Here is a 10647-nt window from a genome sequence, read left to right on the forward strand (position 1 = left end):
GGAGGAGGGAGAAACCTACTCTCCCCAAACGCTTCCTATGGGGTAGATTTGACAACCATCATCTCATTGAATTCCCACAACGCTTTGGAAGTGGGCTTTCTTAAGCACCTTCTCTTCAACAGATGAAGAAACAGAGGCCCAGAGAGTAGAGGTGTCTAGCCCAAGGTCGCTCAACTGGAAATCTCACTTGGACCTGCCAGGCTCCAGTGCCTGAATGGTTTTGCCGTCTCCATAAGGGAAGCACAGGGAAACTGTAAATCCTAACCAACTAGGCAGCTGGGAAGAGACAGGAAGCAAGCCAGCAGAGCTTTGATGCTCAGAACCCTGTCATTCAGTCTGTATGTTCTGTTGCTCAGGCTGCTTCTTTGGGCCTTTTGCTGGGAGACCATGGTGTGCCTCACCTGCCAGCTCCAATGTGTTGTTTTGTCTTGTTCCATGAAGTGTCCAGGGCCATTGTCTTTCAGGATGTCGCCCTGGGGAGCCTGCTTGTTACAGGGCATTTGAGACCTGAGCCTACAGAAGGGAGGAAGAGTCCATCTCCCACCCCCATCTCCCAGAGCCCGGCAGACCCCAGTGCAGGGGCTGGGAAGCCAGGTGGAGGTGTGTTTATTTACTACTGGACAAAGGGGAAGGGAGAGCACTGTTCCTGCTGTCCACCTTTGGAAACCCATGTGGAGGCCTTTCCTCACTCATCCTGGGATATAGACGCTGGCCAGCTGACTGCAGCTGGGCTCTCCTGGGGGACTCCTGAACCCCTCCCTACATGGATGACCCATGTACCTCAAACAGTGGGAACCAGGAGATCCTCTGCTCTCTTCAGCTCTCAACCAGTGCGCCTGCACCACTTCAAGAGTGCACCTTCTCTCCAGCAGGTGGGAGGAACTAGGTTGCCTCAGGCGCACCTGCAAAAAATCTGCAGTTGACCGGACATTTTTCCCCCTCAATCCATTACTGCTTTTGCTAAAAACTGAGTGAATGAAAAGGAAACATTTCCCGAGGTCAGGGCTCTGAGGCTCTGATTGTTTCCTTAATAACACACAATGACTTAACCCTGTTTATTCCATTCTAAGCACTGGGAACAGGGACAGAAGAAAATGCCAAGTAGTTGTACTTGTCTAAACAGGTCCCCAAACACTGACTGTGTTATTTCATTCACACAAACAAGGTTGGTGATACTGGTATTGACATTTTAAAAGTGAGCCCTTAAGGACCAAGGAGCAGGGTTTGTGTGAGGACACGTCTTCTGACTGTTCTTCCTATACAGTCTCCTGCCTTTTAGGGAAGGTCATGGGCATGGCAGGAAGGAGAGCTGGAAATTCCCCCAAAGACTTCCTGTCTAATAGTGAAACAGAAAGCCCACGGAGTAGAATCCTGGTGCCTAAGATCTTGGGCTGGGAAATGAATCTATTGTGTTTGCTCTTGTAATTTCCGGCCTGACTTGTTCTGTGTAAAAGATCTATGACCCATGTGTTGAGCAAGCTGCTGAGATCCCTAATGACCCTGTCCCGTTCCAAAAGTCTGGGAATGATGGAAGGGGGTCTTGCCCCTCAGTGGCCTTAGCTGGTGCCTTGCATGATCTTCACTTTTTGTGCCATATCTGTGTCCTGAAACACATACACCTGGGAGTTGGTGGCTGTTTATGTGAAGAATTCTGACGCCAGGCTCTAAAAATAGACTAAACAAAGGGCCATCTCAAACCCCAATTGGCTGTGCCTGTGGCTGTCTGGGAGCTGTTTGCAGACACTGCTCCAAGGTGTGCTTCCTTTAGTATGGCCTCCTCCAGTGCAAAAACATAGCCATTATGTGTATTTCTCTCTCAGATGTGTGTATGAGAGAGACAGGGACAGAGGAAGAGATGGAAGGGGAGAGAGAGAGAGAGAGAGAGAGAGAGAGAGAGAGAGAGGAAGAGGGAGACAGAAACCAAGGCACTCACAAAAACCAACCATCCTACCATGGTCCCTTTGCTTTATTTCCCCTAAAGATGCCATGTTTTGAGAGGTGGTGACTGCCAGCAAAAGAAAACAAAATTCCTGCACACAGCGTTCACAATCCATATATTTTGTTGTTTTTTTTATTTAAAACTATCAGAGGCTGCCCATCCAGAGACTGGATCTGAAGGATGACACAACCTGACGCTTTGGTGAAGCCCTGGGGCCTTGTGAGTGATGGGGAACTGGTTTGTTTCTTTGTGAATGTGGTGAAATATACACAACATAAATCTTGCCAGTTTAGCCATTTTTAAGGGTACAGTTCAGCAGCCTTAGGTACATCCCCGCTGCCATATAACTATACCACTACCATGTCCAAAATTCAGCCTCCCTCCTCAGTACCCATGAAGCAACTCCCCACTCCCCTTCCTCCAGCCCCTAAAAACCCCCATTCCACTGTCTCTGAATTTGATTATTCCAGGTACCTCATACCAGTGGAGTCCTCCAGTATTGATCCTTTTTTGACTGATTTCTTTCACTCAACATGTTATTCTAAGGTTCATCCATGTTGTAGCATGTGTTGGAATTTCCCTCCTTTTTAAATTTTTCTTCTTATTTTGCAGTGCTGGGGATTGAACCTAGGGCCTCACTCATGCGAGGCAAGTGCTCTACCACTGAGCCACCTCCTACCCTTCCTTCCTTCCTTCCTTCCTTCCTTCTTTCCTTCCTAAGGCTTCATAATCTATATTCTACATTTTGTGGGTCCATTCACCCAACAATGGCCGCTGGCTGTTTCCACCTTTTGGCTTTGGTGAATGTATGGAGCTTTAAGAGAATGCAAGTACTTCCTAAAAATAGTGTCTGTGTGAACCCTAAGGACAGAGACCCCCAAGATCTTTCTCAACTTTGAATTTATGTGTGACAGAGAGAAGCTTCCCAACAGCTCTGTGCTCCCATGGGGCTTTGCTTCTTGATTAGAGTGGCTAAAGATTTGTATGTTCTGCCCATGGGATTTTTAAAAATATTTTTTTAGATGTTGATGTTGGTTTTATTCATTTATTTATATGGGGTGCTGAGAAATGAACCCAGTGCCCCACACATGCTAGGCAAGCGCTCTACCACTGAGCTACAAGCCCAGACCCCCACAGGATGTTTTCACGAAGCTCTTTTTATAATTACAGCTTTTTAATTCTCACTGGATTCCTGTGTCCCGACACCTAGGCCCTGTCAGGAGACTTGTATAACCAAGGCACTCAAGGGCAGGCCATGTGGCTCCCTGACGTGCCACTCTCCACGTTTGGCTTGGTCGGGTCTCCTGAGGTGACTGTCCATTCACGGAGGAAAGCTCAGCTCAAGGATGAACTGAGCATGTGAGGGGGGAACAGGGCCAGAGGCCTGTTGACACTGAGTGCCCCCACCCCAGAGGGGCTTTTGGAGGGACTCCGTGTCCTGTGGTACCATGGTGTAACAAGAGTGGTCCTTCTCATGGCGGGTCTCCACGGATGAATGGCCCCTTGACTTCCCCAAGATCACGTGGCACCCCACTGACCAGTGTGAGCTGCAGGCGGGGCCCGCCCCAGCCCCACAAACCACAGTCTGCCCAGCCCTGGGCTGTAGATCTTCTCTTGGGGCCTGGAGAACACTTGCGTTGATTTGGGTTGGAATGGAGGGTGGAGTTGGCAAAGGAGCACCGGAGCCCCCCATCACCAACCTACTGTGTATTCATCCCCAAATCAAGGTGAAAGCCAAAACGAGGGCTGCGTGGACAAGGCATTGCTATTAAGCTCTGTACCTTTCTGCATCCGTCTCCTCAGCTCACCCCTCAGAAATGCCACCAAGGAAAGACAGATGAGAGGTGACCCAAATGGGCTTCCTTACAAGCAAACAATGTTGAGTCAAAATAGTTTCCTTGTTGAATAACCCAATTATTGTTGGTGTGGGTTATTTACTTATTTATTTACAAACGCATTGCATAATCATTGTGGAAATTTTACAGAATTTCGATAAGTACAGAAAAGAAAATTGAAAACATTTAAATCCCACAAGATAAGCATAGTTGTTTTCTATGCACCTATATCTATATATTTTCAATTTCTGTAACAGCTTCATTGAGGCATCATTTGCATTCACCCATCTTAAATATATGTCCAGAGAGTTTTAGCAATTATTTACATGTGTGTAGCCACCACTACGCTCAGATATATCCATCATCCCAAAGAGTTTCCTGGTGTCAATTTATAGTCAATCCTCTCCCCTCACTCTTGATCCCAGAAAACCACCCATCTGACTTCAGAATGTCCTGTACCTGGAATCAATGTCTATAGATAGCCTCTTGGGTCTAGCTTCTTTCACTAAGCAGGATGTTTCTGAAATTCACTGATGTGGTACCATGTAGTTCATTGCTTTCTATTGCTAAGCAGTATCCCATTCTATGTATGAGTGTGAAGATGTTTTGTTTATCCATTGGTCAATTGATGGTCATGAAGGACCATCAAAAGGCCTGGGGTAGAGCGCTAACCTAGCACAGGTGAGGCACTGGGTTCAATCCTCAGCACCTCATAAAAAAATAAATAGAATAAAGTGATTGTGTCCATCTACAACTACAAATATTTTAAATAAAAAAAAGGACCAGGGATGTGGCTCAGTGGGTTCAATTCCCACTACCAAAACAAACAAGCAAAAAGATGAAGAGCTGAGAGTTCCTCTCTCTTACAGACCCTCCTTTCCACCAAGTTGCCTGTAATTCAGTCCTTACTACTTATAGCAAACTGCTTCTGGGAGCCCTTTTCTGACACCCCTCAAGCTGTCCCATAACCTCGTGGGACCCCACTCTAGCAAGTATCACAGCACATTATGATTTTTCTCTTTCCTGTCTCTGTTCACTGGATGGTAGGGAGCTTCACATTCCCAGACTCAACAGATTGTAAATTTGTCGAGCAAACACAGAATTCAGTTGCATCTAAATTGTCCCCTATAATTACAAATGGCGAGTCCTCTAAACAGGTAATTCAGTATAGTGTTGCGAACACTATACTGAATTACCTGTTTAGTTTTTGACTCTCATGAAGGATGCTGCTGTAAGCATTCATGTACCAGTCCTTCTATGTATGCATGCTTTCAATTCCCTTAGGTAAATACCCAGGAGCGAGGCTGCTAGGTGGATGGCAAGTATGCCGTCTGGATAATAAACTGCCAAAGCATTTTCCAAGTGCTCCACCATTCTGTACTCTCATCGGCAGATCCAGTTGTCCCTCACTCTTGCCAACACTGAGTAGCATCAGTTTCCCTGGTAACTAGTGATGCTGGGCATCCTTTTGTGTGTTTGCTGGCCATTTATCTTTTATTATAAAGGGTTTTCAAATCCGTCTTTTAAAACATGATTATATTGCAGAGACTTGTGCACAAAAATTCTCCCTAAATCTGAGGCACCTATCACTAATAGATGATAATTAAGTTTCTGGTGAACTCAAAACATTTATTGGGGCTGGGGTTGGGCCTCAGTAGTAGGCACTGGCCTCAAATGTGCCAGGCCCTGGGTTGGGTCCCCAGCAACCACAAAAAGGCAAAACCAAAGCCAAACAAAAAAAAAAAATATTCAGCGCCAGACATGGTACTAGGGCTTTGTGTGTCGTTTTCTTTCTCGTGATGGAACAGAAGCTTCATGTGGACAGCAGCTGTGTCTACTTCCCTCATCTTGTGGACTTAAAAATCTAGGATGTTGCCTGGTGCTTAAGAGGCACTCAACAAATGTCTATTGGATGAGCGAAGCAATGAAATAAGTAGGTGTTTATTATTCCCACATTACAGATGGGAAAAGCTAGGTCAAATTACATATAGATCATGTAACTGGGAGGTGCTGAGCATGAGACTTATGTCTTGGTTCCTTTGATCATAAAGCTCAGGTTTTGGCTACTCCCTGAAGCTGCCTCAGCCTCTCCTTCCTGCAATGGGAGCTGAGGTTCAGCATAAAAGCAAGAGGCTTGATGGAGGTATCCTAAAAATAAAACCAGCCAGCCACAGGCTCCAGACTGCTGTTTTGGACACGAGGCCATATTTCCATCACATTCAAAGGCTTCCAAGGGTTTGAGATGGAAGGGATACCAGCAGTTTGAGTAAAAGATACTTAGTTTGATCCAACACCACACCGAGCCCTCATCAGCCACAGGCTCCCCTGCACTTGTGGTCACCGAAGGAGCCGAAGCTGCTAAACTGACTGTAGTCCTGTTGTTTATGTTCTCTCGCTGGCTGCAATGCCCGGGTCTTTGAATCTGGTCACCTACAAATGCTGCTGTTGTCATGTGCAAACAACCAAATAAATGTGGGTGGAAAAACCCAAGCTTAGTGATTTGGAGAAATGAGTTTATCTGTCACCCAGCCAGAGGTAGTATTCAATCACTCTTTGTTTGAGGAGTGATCACTCTCCCCCACCAGTACCCTCTGTCTCCAAGTCTGGCTATTTCAGAGATGGAGCAGCCCATATTTCTGGTTGGAGTGCCCCCAGGGTGGGCGTTGTTTTTGTCTATAGTGTGGTCTGGTGGCCCTTGGACTCCACCTTTAATATCATAATCGCCTCCTTTCTCCTCTTCTCCACAATGATCCTGTTACCTGTGATATAAATTGTGGAAAATAAACTCATTGTGAAAGAATTTGCTGTTTCTTATGTGCTGTTCAACATCAGCAGTTTTCCCCTTTTGTGTCTTCACCATGAACGTTCTTTGTGGTGGTTGTTTTGTTTTGAGGCAAAATAGCCATCCCTTTAAAAAAAAAAAAAAGTGGACCCCAGGCTACGGACCCTCTAACCCAACCACAGCGCCCCCATTTTGTAGATGGTAAGTTGAGTAGCATGGAGGCCAAGGCACTTCCTTGAGGTCTCAGAGCTCCTAAGTATTGAAATCAAAACCAAACCTCAGGCTTCGTGGGCTGCATTGCAGTGTTCGCAACACTATACTGAATTACCTGTTTAGAGGACTCGCCATTTGTAATTATAGGGGACAATTTAGATGCAACTGTGTTTGCTCGACAAATTTACAATCTGTTGAGTCTGGGAATGTGAAGCTCCCTACCATCCAGTGAACAGAGACAGGAAAGAGAAAAATCATAATGTGCTGTGATACTTGCTAGAGTGGGGTCCCACGAGGTTATGGGACAGCTTGAGGGGTGTCAGAAAAGGGCTCCCAGAAGCAGTTTGCTATAAGTAGTAAGGACTGAATTACAGGCAACTTGGTGGAAAGGAGGGTCTGTAAGAGAGAGGAACTCTCAGCTCTTCATCTTTTTGCTTGTTTGTTTTGGTAGTGGGAATTGAACCCAATGAGCCACATCCCTGGTCCTTTTTTTAATTTAAAATATTTGTAGTTGTAGATGGACACAATCACTTTATTCTATTTATTTTTTTATGAGGTGCTGAGGATTGAACCCAGTGCCTCACCTGTGCTAGGTTAGCGCTCTACCCCAGGCCTTTTGATTTATTTTGAGACAGGGTCTCATTAAGTTCCCTGGCTAGCCTTGGACTTGAGATCCTCCTGCCTCAGGCTCCTGAGCAGCTGGGGTTACAGGTGTGCGCCATCATGCCCAGCCGCTCACCTATGAAAGCTCACACTGGCAGTATGTCCAGAGCGAGCTGGAGGGAGATGGAGCTGGATCCCAGTAAGGTAAGGAGGTATCTGCAGGAATCAGGGTGAGAAATCATGGGACTGGCTGAGGCAGGAGGGATGGAGAAGAGGCAACAGGCTCAAGAGCTGCTGCAGACATCACCCGCCCCCCATGCTTTCAGTTGTCCTAACAGAAACCTGGCACAGAGTGACCAAGTTAAAAGGGATAATGTGGCTCTTACAAGTGCAGAGAACTAGTGCATCCAGGGGCTCACAGTGTCATCAAGGACCCAGGCTGTGTCCATTCCTCTACAGAGTGAGGCCTCTTGCAGACAGAAAAAGAGAGAGGGAGAACAGACAGACAGACAGACAGATGATCTCTCTTGTCATGACTTTTCCAAAGAACAGAAGGAGCCGGTTACTGGCTCAAAATGGGTCAGGTACCTGTTCCTGAGCCAATCCCTGTGGCCAGGGAATGCCACATTCTGAACCCCATGTTCTGGGATGGGGTTCCCATCAGTTAACAAGGACAGGACAACAATGGCTGAGTTTGATGATCAAAGCCCATCCTGGAATCCTGGATCAGAGTGAATGTTTAAGCTAGTCTGGGGCAGGAGGGAAAGAATGTGGAGAAGCTGCATCCATTAGAACCGTTCTTAGGCACAAGAAATAGAATATTCTGAATCAAACTGGCTGGAATACAGTAATAGCTACAAAGCCAATTTATTATATCAGAAAACAAGAAAACCAGAGGCAGGGAAGCTCCATGGGTCAGTTTATGCAGTAGTTCAACAGCATCAAGGGTTTTCCGGGTGTGGCAGCCCACACCTGTAATCCCAGTGACTTGAGAGGCTGAGGCAGGAGGATCACAAGTTCAAGGCCAGACTCAACAACTTAGGGGGAAACTCTGTCTCAGTACAAAAAGGACTGGGGATGTGGCCAGTGGTAGAGCATCACTGGGTTCAATCCCCAGTACCAGTCCCCCCACCTCAAATACAAAAAGAGGTAAGGTTTTTTCACTTCGTGTCTTCATTTTAAGTGTATCAATATTACCTACAGACCACACTTCCTCCAGGTTGGCAAATTCCATGACAGTGCCCAATGGAATAAAGGACAGCCTCTTCTAGTGTCTCTCTGACAGCACAGAACCCTTCCCAGAAGCCTCCATCACAACTCCCCTTACCTTGGTCAGAATCATGTCACATTCCTAGAGCCAAACCTGTTATTAGACTAATCCAACGCTTCCCTGAGGCTTGGGAAGGCCTCACATTCCCTGAAGCGTACAGATAGACGGGGGCAGGTGGATGCTTCTCTGAAGAACAACAGAGTCCTATCAGGAAGAAGGGAGGAGAGTGAAGAGGTGCTGCTGTAGCGGTCAACCAGGACAAGCTCAGGGGGACCTCCAGGTTGGCTGCCTGGGCAGACACATGAAGGACCCAAGGCAGAGATGGTGCGCTCGCTCTTGGACTCCTAGGCAAGCAGACCAGTCCACAGGCTCTGTATATAAACCAGGGTTGACCACTGTGTTCTCAAACCCCTTTGTCCTGGCTTCCAAAACGCACACCATCCCAGTTTATCGTCCACCTCTGCCATTCCTTTTCAGGTCCTTTGGTTGGTACCTCTTCTATGGCCTTCCAACCCTGGAATATTGGGACTCTCTGGGGTTCGGCTGTAGGCCTCCTCGTATTTTTCCCTCTACACATTTCCTCTGGGGGAGCTCGTCTTCTGTGGCTTTAGGTGCCCAAACCAATGGCCCCAGTCAACCTTCTAGGCCTCATATCTAACCACCACTGGGCATCTCAACCTGACCTCTAGTCCCTCACCTTGAACTTTAGTTCCCCCACACTCCCTATTATCTCTACAAGGTCTTTTCCTTTATTTGTCAATTGACAATTTTGGCTAATTGGTTTTTTGTTTGTTTGTTTTATAGAAAAATGTGCTGTACAAAGTAATGTCAAGCTGCCTTCTTACCCAGCTCTATTGCTGTTCTGAGCCCCTGTTGTCACTTCCATTCTTTACTCTCTTTCCCTGATCACTTGCATGTGTGTGTGTGTGTGTGTGTGTGTGTGTGTCTGTCTGTCTGTCTGCAGGCTAACCCCTGCAGACTAAGTTTCTCAAGCTCCTCTGTCAGAGGTGTGCAAGACTGGGTTCCTATTACGATTCTTCTCTCCTCCCTGTAAAAGGAGTATACGTCAACTCCTTGCCTAGTGCAAGGGTACCTTAGAGGACCTCCTGCAGATGAGTATACTTACCTCCTAAAGTGAATGGAAGTTGTTTATACCAACCATGACCAGAAGCATTAGGAACCATTCTATGGTTCAGCCATTTCTCTCCTCCTTCTACCATGAGACCAAGAAATACATGCTCCCTTCAGTCAGGTCCCCAGACTAACAGATATGTAAAGCTGAGCCAAGTCAACCTGGAGCTGACATGTGCTCTGAGGAAGAAATGCATGTTGTAACATTTTGGTGGGAGGAAGGTCGTCTGTTACAACATTATCTAGAAAAATGCACTAAGGGAGTAACTGGTACCAGGACCAGAATGCAGTCCTAAAATATGGTATGTCTTTTGCTCCAGGGCCTAATGGCGAGTAGCAAGGAAACTGTAGCCTTCAGTCACTTGGAAGGTAGGTAAGGTACCACGTAGCTTCCTAGTTTAGGCAAAGAAGTTGGGGAAGAGATTGTTACAAGTGTGCTTTGATTGCTCTTGGCTGCATTTCACAGGATTCTACAAGACAGAAATGAGCTCTGAAAAGAAATGGCTGTTGTGGGAGACCAACCTTGCACGTGAGTGGGTCACACTCCCAGCTGGGTGCTGAGGCACTCAGTCGCAGAAATGTGGCAGAGCTTTCCCCACCCTTCTTGGGTGCGAGGGTCGGTGTCTCGTGCCTGGGTGTGTCTTGCTACAGCCCCATGGGTGAAGCTGTGCTCACCCGTTCCTTTGTAATATAACCCCTTGCCCTGTTTAGGATAGAATCTTCCATGGAAGTGCCTTGTGTGTGTCCCCTTCTCTTACTGTGCCCTTGGGTGTGGCCTACCCAGGTGTCAGTCAACCTGCTGACAGTGGACATCATGAAGATAGACTCAGCCCCCTGAAACCTGACCCCGTGCCTCATTTGAATAGCTTCTCCT

This window comes from Marmota flaviventris, chromosome 4 (genome assembly GCF_047511675.1).
Source record: "Marmota flaviventris isolate mMarFla1 chromosome 4, mMarFla1.hap1, whole genome shotgun sequence".
Taxonomy (NCBI): Eukaryota; Metazoa; Chordata; class Mammalia; order Rodentia; family Sciuridae; genus Marmota; species Marmota flaviventris.